The 12,979-nt window shown below is 32.9% G+C and overlaps 1 protein-coding gene and 2 pseudogenes across 1 annotated transcript in view; 2 read left to right on the top strand and 1 right to left on the bottom strand.

The window, feature by feature from the left end:
- Positions 1-2,261, bottom strand: part of LOC106669982 (ras-related protein Rab-23) — a 54,703-nt gene extending 52,442 nt beyond the window's left edge. Inside the window, exon 1 of the mRNA XM_024226385.1 lies at positions 2,153-2,261. The gene's annotated coding sequence lies outside the window, so the exon portion shown is untranslated. The remainder of the gene's footprint in view (positions 1-2,152) is intronic.
- Positions 2,262-7,059: 4,798 nt separating this feature from the next.
- On the top strand, positions 7,060-7,155 carry LOC112126731 (annotated as a pseudogene).
- A 618-nt stretch (positions 7,156-7,773) lies between these two features.
- LOC112126730 lies at positions 7,774-7,867 on the top strand (annotated as a pseudogene).
- Positions 7,868-12,979: the final 5,112 nt, after the last annotated feature.

The raw sequence follows: 12,979 nt of genomic DNA, 5'->3' as shown, positions 1-12,979 counted from the left end.
AGAAATCGTGAGATGCGGTCTGGTGTGATGTAGGTTTCAGAAAAACATTTTCTTTATCGTGCCAACGTTTCGATCTTTATTGAGATCATCTTCAGGTATGTTATTGGAATGTTCGTTATACCGAAGTTCGGATTAAGGAGAGGGAACTGTAAACAATCATTGATGACATGTTCAGTCAGACGCTCTTACTTATGTAGGCCCGCCTCTTCTGAAAGAGTGTTCGACCGGTGGTCAACTTGAAACAATATATAAATTAGAATTTTTGAACGCTCCTTCTTCATTACTTCAACCCTTGACCTTTTAAACAAGGAAAATTAAATGGACAAGAAAAATAAAATTCTAAACTGATAATAATGGCGTCCAATTATATTTAAAAGCACTTTAAATGCCATCTAGTTTCTAGCGAACTGTGATTAATTGCTTTCATCCCAAGGAGAAGTTAAACGAACCAAGTCGGACTTCGTGAGCCGAGTCTTTAAAATCATTAACAATCCAACAATTGTGGATTTAGTACGCCGCGCTTGCAAAGTCTTCAGACGTTTTCTGTTCACGGTGTGGTTTCTACTTAACGAAAAGGTCAGATTTGTTCAAAACGTTGACTTTGTTCAATGACTGTTTAAGGCTTTAAAATATCTATAAAAGGGTTGGATTAAGGACACGATTACATGTTATTACTACTTCTTTATTTAATTTCTATTAACGACCTCTCTTCAATTTTGAAATTTTTTAAAGGAAAAACGTTTTTCTTTACTTTGTGTGTTGAACTTACAAAGGCTAAAATTAATTTCAAATTTTGTTAATTGATAAAATAAAATTAGATTTTTTTTATTTGGAGAACGTGAGATGCGGTCTGGTGTGACGTAGGTTTTAGAAAAACATTTTCTTTATCGTGCCAACGTTTCGATCTTTATTGAGATCATCTTCAGGGCTCAGTTTGTTTTCCGTCATCTGTCATACTTGTCTGCCGGGTTGAGAGTGTATTTTAAATATTATGGGATTGTGATTTAGTTGTTGGTTTTTTTTTTTTGGGGGGGGGGATTTGCAACAAGAGGTCTTTTTTCATCAACCCAGGAGTGCCGGTGTTTTTGAAAAAAAAAAAAGGCCATTTATAGTACGTTGGGTTAGGGCCACTGGGTTTCGAACTCGGACCCTTACAGCGATGAGTCGCCGTGTATAGTGTATATATATANTTTTCTTTATCGTGCCAACGTTTCGATCTTTATTGAGATCATCTTCAGGGCTCAAAGTGTTTGTTTTCTGTGCAGATGTGTCATTCTTGTGTGTCGTGTCCCAAGATTTTTAGATTTTTTTATTTCATTGCTTCTTTAGATTTCGTCCCTACAGGCGTTCTTATATTACTTTCATCTCCAATGGACGAAAATAACGAGTAATTTCAAATTACAAACATGCTACTTCAGGGATGGTCTTAAAGATTCTTAAAGATCTTAAAGATTAAATTAAAGAAATTTTTCAAATGTCGTGTAATCTATTTGATTCTCGGCGACAAATGAAAATTGAAAAATGGCAAAAAGGAGGGAAAATTCAAAAGGTGGGGTTGAGATGGGAAGTGTCCGAATGCATCGAAGTCACGATAGCTCAAGTGGTAGAGTAGAGGCGTATCTAGCCGAAGATCGTGGGTTCGAATCCCGCTCGTGACACTGACTTTTTATCTCATAAAAAAAACCTTAATTAATTAATTTACAATGTTTCTTTATGTATTTACATTGCAGCACTTTGTCCTCACATTTGTTGCAATATAAATTTGTAATGCAGACATTTGACATTAAAAGACACCATGCATGCCAGAAGAAAACTTATTCTAGCGTTTTTTTTTCTTTCTTCGATCCTGTTCAATTTATCCTTGGAAAGGAAACGCGTTCTAGAGATTGCTAAACGCCTACATACTTTGATCATCTATAGAAATTTCCTAGGCTACGAAAAATTCGCCTTCTGAATAATTCTGAAGATTGTGTTCATTTCGCGTTTCACTTGAAGGTTCCTGAAGATTTCCTTCCACAAGAACTGCCATTTGTATATTAAAAAAAAATATATATATAAAAATGTACCCATCTACGCTTTGAGTTAGTATCTGACATCTGACGCATAGGATAAAAGGGTGAAAATCTATTGATTGAAACTTTTGTCCACATACCTTCGTTGAAGCGTAGGTAAACATGAAGAACGTTTTCATGGTGTAACAGATCCGAACGATACAAGCGGCAAGTAGAAGAGCGTGGAACGGACTCAGTCCAGTAACCCCATCAACCAGCCCCTCTACTTCACCTCACAGGCTATTTCACTCCCACCACGAGTCTAAGACCATTTATCAAAATATCTACCTGCCTTTGATCATTGTTTCTTTCCTACCATCTCAGATTCTATGAACCCTATTTGTAATAATGTTACCACGGATGGACGTAAAACTTACACAGAGGGTGAATGTCTTTGTTGATGTGTCACATATTTCTTCACTGAGTGGCACAAAATAAGCACTAGGAAAAAACTTGCCTGGACGATATTGGCTGATAATGATCATTTATGATCATTATTATTGCTCGCATATAACAAGGCAGCTACTTCAAAATTTCGACAAGACGATGCCATCCAGTTATTGGACGGTTGTACAGCATCATAGTTGTTTGATGAAATTTTCCCAGGTTCACGAAAAAACTAACACATTTAGACATTCATGTTTCAATTTACAAATGCTTATACAATTTTATATCAAAATATTATAAAAGATTACTCATTATAAATAAAACAGTCATCTAATTATGACCTTATCAGACATGACCAGTGCATTCTACAACTCTAGTTGTCTCATCCCTGATGGTAGTTTTATGTAAAATTGTATTGTTCAAGGGTGATCTCGTTGAAATCTTATGGCCAAAAATGTTCAACATTAGCTATACCATATCTTGTAGGAAAATAGTGGTCAATAAAAAAAGAAAACATGAATTCAATACAACTTTCACTATATCTTAAGACGAAATATTTCTGAACAATGATAATAATTAATTAATAACAATGAATAATTAATTAATTACAATGATTAATTAATAACAATGATAATAATTAATTTCCATCAATCCTTTCTTTAAAAAAAAACGTTAAATTTTAAAAAATTCAGCCTTTAGATCATATAAATAGTACTAATTAAAATTAAAAATTATATATTGCTTTTGGTTGTTGAAATGTAAGCACGAACAGTAAAATTTCTGCATTTGAAAAAATTGTAAATATAAAATCATTGGCAGAAGTCCATATAAAACCTAATTAAAATTAAAAATTATATATTGCTTTTCCATCAAATTAACCTTTTATAATTTCAAACTAATCTTTTTTATCTTATAACTAAACAGTTTTTATTTTAAATTAACTTTCTTACCTTCAAAGTTAACTATTTTTTTAACTTTAAAATTAGCTCTTTTTAATTCCAAATGAATTTTTTCTTTAAAACATTAAAAAAACCCTAGGAAATGGTATGAAATGTAACCATGTAAAGTAAACTTTCTGCACTTAAAGAAACTAAATATAAAATCATTGGGCCTTTAGACCATATAAAAATTAATTACAATTGAAATTAAAAATTATATATAGCTCAAATGGACCCTTTTTCGAATCAAATTAACCCTTTTTGGTTTGAAATAATCTTTTTTTTAGCTTAAATTCACCTTTTTGAAAATTAAAATTAGTTCTTTTTAATTTCAAATGAATCCTTTTTTTTAAACAGCAAAAAACCCTAGGAAATAGTATGATCGTTTTTTAATCTAAAATTATTGGGCTCTTAAACCTACATGTAATTTACAAGGGGACGACCAGGTTGGTGGTGTGGCGATTTGGGCAAATTTTTTTGATTCTACACTCCAAAATAACGGACACCTGTCCTCTATTTCTTGTGAATAGGCCATAGTTTCGCCAAAAAATTTTGAGTGTTGAAATTTTCCGTTTTTTAATATTTTTATTTCTCCGTTCTACTGAATCAAATCAACTATGAGAATATACCATTTTACTGCATTTTTATGTAGATTGCAATAAAAATATTGTAAAAGCTATCAAAGTTTATCAATAACCGAAAAATATTTAAAAACGAAGTCGAGTCATCAAATTTACTTGTCGTGATACTAATAAGAAATTTCGTTTTAGCACCTCTAGAGGCCCCTAAATATAAATTTATGTTTGAATTTAAATTTATAGAATTTTTGGGCCCTAAAATTTTTCCGATTTGAGAAGTCGTTCTCGGAATATCTGATTGAACGGCTATAATTTAAAAATGACTAAAACGATTTTAACGGCAAACAGACCATTTGAAAGAAGCTTGTTAACGACATATATACCATAAAAATAAATAATTTTTTTTAAAGAAAATACGTAAAATAAGAAAATTTTTTATCAGAAATATCCTCGTTTTTTAAATGGAAATAATAGTCCAATTTTAATGTTTGAAGCAGTTATATAATGCACTTGGCAAAAACGAATTATCAACCATGAAAATCGTTCTCCTAGTTATTGAGAAAAATGTTAGAACTTGCACTACGAATGTCAGTCATGCACAAAGGTCGTCGAAATTATCACTCAAAAAAATTAATTTATACCGATTTCCGCGAAAGTCAGTTTCTAAAGGTTTTATAACGTAGAATGACGACAACGAGGTCAAATGCAAATCTTTTTCAAATCGCATTATTATTTTCATTTAACAAACTAGATAAATTTCTTACAAAAATATTTTCTTATTTTATTTATTTTCTTATAGAAATCTTTTATATATATTTTTATGGTGCATACGTCGTTAGAAAGCTACGTTTCTCTTCTTAATATATTTTTAGCCATTTTTGAATTATAGACGTTTCGCTCAGTTATTTCTAGAACAACTTCTTAAAAATCTGAAAAAATTTAGTGGTAAAAAAAACGATAAATTTGAATTCAACAAAAATGTATATTTAGGGGTCTCTAGAAGTGCTAAAACGAAATTCAAAAATATTAGTTTCATGTAAATTATTTTTTATGATATAGTTTATTTGAACAATATTAGGTTTTTAGACGTTTTTGGATATCGATAAAATTTGGTAATTTTACTATATTTTTATTGCAATCTACATAAAATATGCAGTAAAATTATATATTCATATAGTTAATTTGAGTAAGTAGAACGGCGAAATAAAAATTAAAAAAAACGGAAAATTTCAACTTTAAATATTTTTTGGGCGAAACCAAGGTCTATGCACAAGAAGTGGGGATACGTGTCCGATATTTTGGAGTGTAGAATCACCAAAATAGTTTGGTCGTGACACAACCAACCTGGGCGTCCACTTGTTAGTTACATATAGTCACAAAAAGCTATAAAATAATTTTTTTTTTGATTGGCCTTATGATCTTGCATATTAGCCATAGTACGAATTCTTGTGTGTTCAAATTGGGGGTTATCGGGAAAAAAGGGCCAGAGGCGACGGTGGGAATCGAACCCACGACCGCGGCGTGAGAGTCTCTCATGCTAACCACTCGGCTACCGCGGTCCCCAAAATAAAATATTAAAATGAAGGTTTGCTATTTTCATTTGAGAAATGTGAGAAATTGTAGTTTTTAAGAGGCCAATTTACATTTTACATTAAAATTTATTTTAATGTATTTATTTTATTTAGAATTTATTTTTATGTATTGTTTTATTTAACAAATCTCAAATTAAAACAATAATGGTTTTTTATATGTAATTTTATAACATTTTTAATTTCGATTTGTAATTATTTTTTATTAATTCTAACCCATCCTAATTACTAACATAACCCTACCTAAACTAATGCTACCCTAACGTGATCTTGTACCTAACTCCCCTAGCCTAACCCGTTCCTAATTTTTCCTAATCCATAACTACCTAATTACTTAATAGTACGTACTTAATAAGTAATTATTGTTTAACTGATACTTCAAAACAGAAAACCGCTATTCAGATTGCTAGGAAATTTCTGATGTATGTGGTGATGATGCTTTAGAAGAAAGTACTGTCTTTAAGTAGTTTGCTCATAAGAGGCTTAAAGTCCTCACAAACATAGGTAATGTACCGCAGACCCTCGATAAGACGACATGCATGTATTGTTGAAAATAATAAGCTAAGCTGCATATTAATCCCGGGGCTCTGCTCCATCAATGTTGTTTCAGGTATTCTGACTGCAAAAACGGAAGGTGGAACAAAGAGCTGGATAGTCTGTTCTGCCTACTGACCAGGAGGTAAGTTGCTACAGGCCTTGTCCACCTCGATCGACATCATGGAACATAGTTGGTCTAAAAACCTGAAACTAATCAAAGGATGTGACTTGAATGCCCACCATATAGGATGGGGTAGCACGAACTAATGTTTCCTACCAACTAATAGCAGAGGTGAGGCAGTTAGGTTTCATTCGAAGACCAGATGGAACTTTTACAGAGACAACAGAAGAAACTCTGTTCATGGCAATTGGTAAACACTTTCCAGAGTCAATAATAGTACCCGGAGAGAAGCAGCCTGCTATTTCAGAGCGTCGGTGGTACAGGCTCTCCAAAGAAGACTGGAAGGAGGCTGGTAACGTAGCCCAACCAGAGAAAATTAGGTGGTCGGTTAATGGATTTCTCCCGTATAAATCCCCGGGTTTGGATAGGATATACCGTACACTATTACAGAATGGACAGGAAGTATTGATGCCAGCTTTGGTGAGATTTGTTAGGCCTCCCTAGCCTGGAGATACATTCCCACTGCATGGAGGAAGGTGAAGCTGGTCTATTTACCAATAGTGGTAGGTTCATAGCCAAACACCTAGTTCATACAGACCTACCAGTCTCTCATCGTTTATGCAGAAAACACTAGATAAACTGATGGATAACTATATTAGGGGCACAGCACTGAAAATAACCCACTCAGTGCTAGGCAATGTGCGTATCAGACAGGGAAGTCTACTGACTTGCCCCTGGATGACTTAAACAGGCTACTATCTAAGGCATTAAATGGCAAGGAAATACTCTTATCGTTGTTCATGGATGTGAAAGGGGTAAGGGTTAATGACAGGATAGGCTTCATATTCACTCGTGTAGTCACTTCAGCAGTATATATACTAAAATTGGAACGATAGAGAAATGATTGGGATGGCCCTTGCTCAAAGATGAGATGCCATGATTTTGTTTGTATGTACTGGGTACACATGAAAATGTCCACCTATGTTAACTACTATTGGTCCTTATTTTTTACATTCTGTACATTTAAAATAGTCTCGCTCTGTATTAACATGTATATGTTTTTGGGCTGGAAACACAATTTTTTTGCGTGACTATTTTCGAGCCATTGATTTTGCATCACCGGGTAGTGCACATGGGTTGGGTTAAATAAGGTTAGGGTTGAGATGAGTTAAGTTAGATTAAGGACAAGTTAGGAACTGGTTAGTTCAGGTGAGTAAAAGTGAACTTTTGTGTTAGGTACAGGTAGTTTAAGGTTTAGTTAGATAAGGTTAGGAATAGGCTATTTTAGGTGGGTTAGTATTTAGGTTAGGTTCGAATTAGAGAGAGGAATAGTTGGATTAGGGTAAGGAACAGTTTAGATTAGGTGAGTTAAGTTCAGTATTAAAGTTAAGTAGGGTGGTTTATGGTACAAGTTAGGTATGTCTAGGGTAAGAAACAAGTTAGGTTATGTTAGATTAGATAGATTTAAGGTTAGGTTAATGTTAGGTTAAGATTAGGGTAAGATAAGGTTGGTTTAGGGTTAGGTTAGGTAGGGTTAGGGTTAATGACAGGATGGGCTACATATTCTCAAAAGTAGTCACGTGACAGTACATATACTAAAATTGGAACAATACAGAGAAGATCAGTATGGCCCTCTGAGCAAGAATGAGATATCATGATTATTTTTGTATGTACAGGGTATCCCAATGAAAATGTCCACCTATGTTACCTACTCTAATTCGTTTTTGCTCTATATCTCTTTCTTCCATTGAATTTCACTGCAAACAGTAAATTGAACAGTTGTCAATATTTATATAATTTGAATATTGATTTATTTTGGCCATGTATCATTTTTTAGCAAGTGACAATTGAGTCAGGTGGCCATATTGACATACCAAGTAGCCAAGATGTGGAAATTTCAATTTACATATTTACATTCGAAGAAATGCAGATTTTTTAATTTAGAAAAATATTTTTAATTGAATTTATTGCTTCGTTTGTTGTGATATAATTTAAGAAACATATTATTATAGTTGAATGAAATGCCAAAGCGATCTATGCTCAGGGCTTCTTCAGTCTGTACTTATCCAGAACATAATAAATTTAGCAATTGCTCACCTCAGATCAGTTACATATTAGGTAATTTGTAAGTTTGCAAATTGAACGAACAAATTAGTGGTCAATCATTTAAATGTTTTGAGAGTTTGAAATGTTTCAGCTAAATAAAACATACTGAAACAGCGATAAATGTTAAAACATGTTTTTGTCAGCTGGCAAAATGTGAAAGGAAAGGACTGATGCTGGCTTAGGCCTCACAAGAACTGCTAAATTTTATGTGTGTGTAAGCTCTTGAAGGAGATATAATAATAGATTTACCTAAGAGAGTAAGTTAAGAGGAATAAAAACAATATAAAACAATCAGAGTAAATAACTGAAAACTCCAGGAAGGATGTCAGTCTTTGCAAGGTCTATAATAGATACAAAACTCACAGATGGGCTTTAATGTGTCATTATACATGCCTATGACAGCTACAAGCCAGTTTCTCTTAAATATATGTTTATGTCATATATTTTATGTAATGCTTGTAGGGTTGATTTAGCAAATGGTTTGAAAAAGTTAAAAGTTAGATGATGATTGGCCTATATGTCTACAGAGAATTTTATTAGGTTAGTTTAAGTGAATTCTAAACCCACAAGAGTAGACAACAAAGGTATTTAATATGATTCTAAAATGAAATAATAAACTTAATTCATATTGTGGGACAATGGAAGAGGAAGGGATAGGAGTAAGGAAAGTTCATGTTTCTATAACTGCAGCCCTGAAGAGATTAATAGATGGTACGAAGTGTACAGCTTAAGGAAGATCATTCCAGGCACTTGCACCAGCAGTAGAGAACAATAACCTATAAACTAGAATATTACTGTTGTGCCAAAAATCTAAGAGCTAAATGTAACAATATTTCCAAAAAGGAATGTAAAACAAAATTATCACTATAACTCAATTTAAAAGTTAGTACTAAAGAGAGGAAACTTAAATATCTTAATATGTCACAATCAAAATACCAATGAAGATAAATTAGAAACGTGGCAAAAATGGTTTTAATGGTTAAAAACATACTTTGTTTATTACAGTATACTCTCAGATGTTGAATGGATATTTATCAAGAAAGAATAAATAAAGGGCATCCGTAAGTAAAAAATGGTTATAATAAGAACAAATAAAATCCACAGATGGACACGAGTTTCATAACTACTTTATCTCAGCATAAATATAGTTAAATACACCTTTTTCTGGTTGAATTAACACAGTTAAGACACTTGAAAGTGATAATCATCCCTAATCCTAAAAATAGTTGTAGTGATTTTTTCATGCTGGTGTTTGGTTTGATTAATATTTAAAAAATTATTTTTAGTCCATTCAGATAAACTAATAAGTTCAGGGTTAAAATTATGAATACAGAGGTGCAGATCAGCCAACAGACAAAAGGCAAATAAAGAGAAGAGATATCATTTGATGTACATATATAATAAAAAAGGACCTAAGATGGACCCAAGTGGAAGTCCAGAATTATTGAAAGCTGTTGGAATTGAAATTGACAACTAATTTAAGTAGGCAACTTTAGAGGATTGTGTTTAGTAACTTTGTGGTATTTATTTAATTTACTTTTCGAATTTGTGTCATCTTAACAATATTTACTTAATCTTATTTAAAAAAAATGTAACTTTATTACATGTTGTGCTATTTGTGGAGCATGTAGAGAAATAAAAATAAATAAATAATCTGTGAACATGGATACATTTCTTTATCTATGTATTCATCTAACATAATTCAACTTAAGGAGGGTGCTTGATGCTTCCCGTATAATTCAAGGGCTCCATTTTTATTGTAGTAACATTGCAATTTATGTCTTAAAACCTTGTGCCAATTAGGATTGATAATGGAAGATTGACTCTTTGTACCACTCATTTATGTTAGTTATGGATTTCATAGGAGGAGGAAGAAATATTGTTGTTGACCCCGTCCCAGAGTTTAACTTACATAGGCAAGATTTATAAAAGACAATACAATGACAAATAAGATAAAAAGAAAGTAGATCAGATAAGAGAAAGAATCAAAGAATGCTGAGGCAAAAAAGATGTTGCTAAAATAGCCGAATAAAGATGAGGTGTTGATAGGTAGTAGGCAGCTTCAAAAATATGTTAATTTATGCAATTTCATAATAGTTCAAGTAAAAGAAGTTAATTTTGGCAGAACCGGAGTTAGCACAAAAGGCTAGTCTAAAGATTTCACCGATATAATAATAAATTTTTATATAATAATAATTTATTATAAAAACACAAAAATTACATTCATTCAATCTGAATTGTGGAGGGTTTCATTATTGATTTACTGATCTATATAAGCTCGATTCTGCACTCGTGCACAGTGCTGATCCTATCACTTCTCGCTATCCGCCAGCAATTCCAGCTTTTGTGTTATTTAAATAAATTAGACAAATTAGAGTTAGATTAATTAGATAACAACCTCCTTTGCACATAACTAAGCATAGAATGTACAAAACAGAATACAGATTCCATGGCTGTCTGAGCAGCAATATAAGATAAATTTTAACATTCACCCTAGGATACAATAGTCACCTAAACAGACTCAAAATTCTCTGTAGTCTTATAGGCCCATCGTCATCTAACTTTTTACTACTTTACTAAACCAACACAAACGTTTAAATCATTAGTAATTTTTGAAAGCAGTTTCAAAGTGCTTACCAAGGGGATGTATTAATTGATAATTTTATGAAGGAATGTAGTATTTTTCTTTATTTAAACTTGTCTTATCCCTAATTTTTTTATGTACAAATATAATCTTAATCTAACTTAACTCATCTCAACCCTAACCTTATTTAACCCAACCCATCTACACTACCCGGTGATGCAAAATCAATGGCTCGAAAATAGTCACGCAAAAAAATTGTGTTTCCAGCCCAAAAACATATACATGTTAATACAGAGCGAGACTATTTTAAATGTACACAATGTAAAAAATAAGGACCAATTAGAGTAGTTAACATAGGTGGACATTTTCATGTGTACCCAGTACATACAAACAAAATCATGGCATCTCAGGGGCCATGCCAATCTTTTCTCTATCGTTCCAATTTTAGCATATATACCGCTGAAGTGACTACACGAGTGAATAAGAGCCAGAGAATATCTTAGCCTATCCTGTCATTAACCCTAACCCTACCTAACCTAACCCTAACTCCAAAATAACCTTATCTTACCCTAATCTTAACCTAAAATTAACCTAACCTTAAATCTATCTAATCTAGCATAACTTAACTCCCTTCTTACACTAATCATACTTAATTCTTACCTTAAACAACCCTACCTAACCCTAATCCTGAACTTAACTCACCTAACCTAAACTGTTCCTTACCATAATCTAACCTTTCCTTTCTCTAATTCTAATGTAACTTAACTACTAACTAAACCCTGCCTGAACTAGCCTATTTCGTCCCTAATGCTTACCTTATCTGGCCAAACCTTAAACTAACTCTACCTAACCATAATGCTGACCTTTACTAACCTAAACTAACCAGTTCCTAACTTTTTCTAACCCCAATCCTAACCTAAACTAACCAATCCTAACATAACCTACATTATGACTGTAGTTTTCGACTCGTTTTCCTATCACATAAACGTTTAAATTATTAGTAATAGTTTCAAAGTGACTATTTCAATTTACAAAATGTAAAAAATAAAACATACCTTATCCAGAAACAAAATTTGTGAAGGCGGTATAATGTCTTTACAATAAATATTGCGATCATTCACTAGGAAATAAAAAACGTTGGTTAATATTTAGTTTCCCATTTGGACTATCTTCAAACACACTATTTTTTCAAGGGTAAAAAAGAACTTGTAATTAAATTTCATTTTATTTTTAATTACTTATAATAAAATTGGTCGGGACAGACGTTCTAATTGCACCATCCTTCTCCAAAAGCCGTGGTGAGCTATTCAATAATCCTTTACACTACCACAGTAAAGTAATTTGTTAAACATTTTAAGATAAATAATCCTATTTGTCACTTTGGAATGGTATCTACTTGACAAAATCTATATCGGGTTTGTCAAGTGAGAAGAACGACGAGGTGGAAAAGTCCTGTAGGCACTTTGTTAAAAACAATCTTTTACTCAAGAGTAAGGCTTGAATTTATCACTGATAAGTAATTTGCTCGTTACAAATCGGCAGACACATTGTCTGGCTCCTCCAGAGTTTGTCTATTTTTCCTTTTAATGTGTGTATACCCATTCTGAGATAAGAAAAAATACAAATCCTAGATACACCTCTTTCCTTATGTTTTAACAACATTGAAAACCAGAGGCTAGCTAGACTAGGTCGACAACAGAATCGGACATAGAGATCGGCGTGTTTCCTAGCTACTTAGCTTGGAGTTGTGGAGGACGTTTTCCTTCGCGAACGACTTTTGTTTTATCGAATAGCTGCTTACAGGTTTTTATCTTTGGTTGAAAATGGCAAGATTCCCAACAATTGCCTAGGTTGGTGAAAATTATAAATACCGAAAAATGCTCGAGTTATATATGATAGATATGAATCCTACGTAAACGTCAAGTTCTACCATCACGTCCATGAAAGAAGGCCTCAGCCCTGACAACAGAAGAACCTCTGTTCATGGCAATTCGTAAACACTTTCCAGAGTCAATAATAATACCCGGAGAGAAGCAGCCTGTTATTTCAGAGCGTCGGTGGTACAGGCTCAACAAAGAAGACTAGAAG

Source organism: Cimex lectularius, unplaced genomic scaffold (assembly GCF_000648675.2).
Source record: "Cimex lectularius strain Harlan isolate CLEC.00 unplaced genomic scaffold, Clec_2.1 scaffold28, whole genome shotgun sequence".
NCBI lineage: Eukaryota > Metazoa > Arthropoda > Insecta > Hemiptera > Cimicidae > Cimex > Cimex lectularius.
Note: the sequence above shows the minus strand (reverse complement) of the source record. Positions and strands in the feature narration are given on the sequence as shown.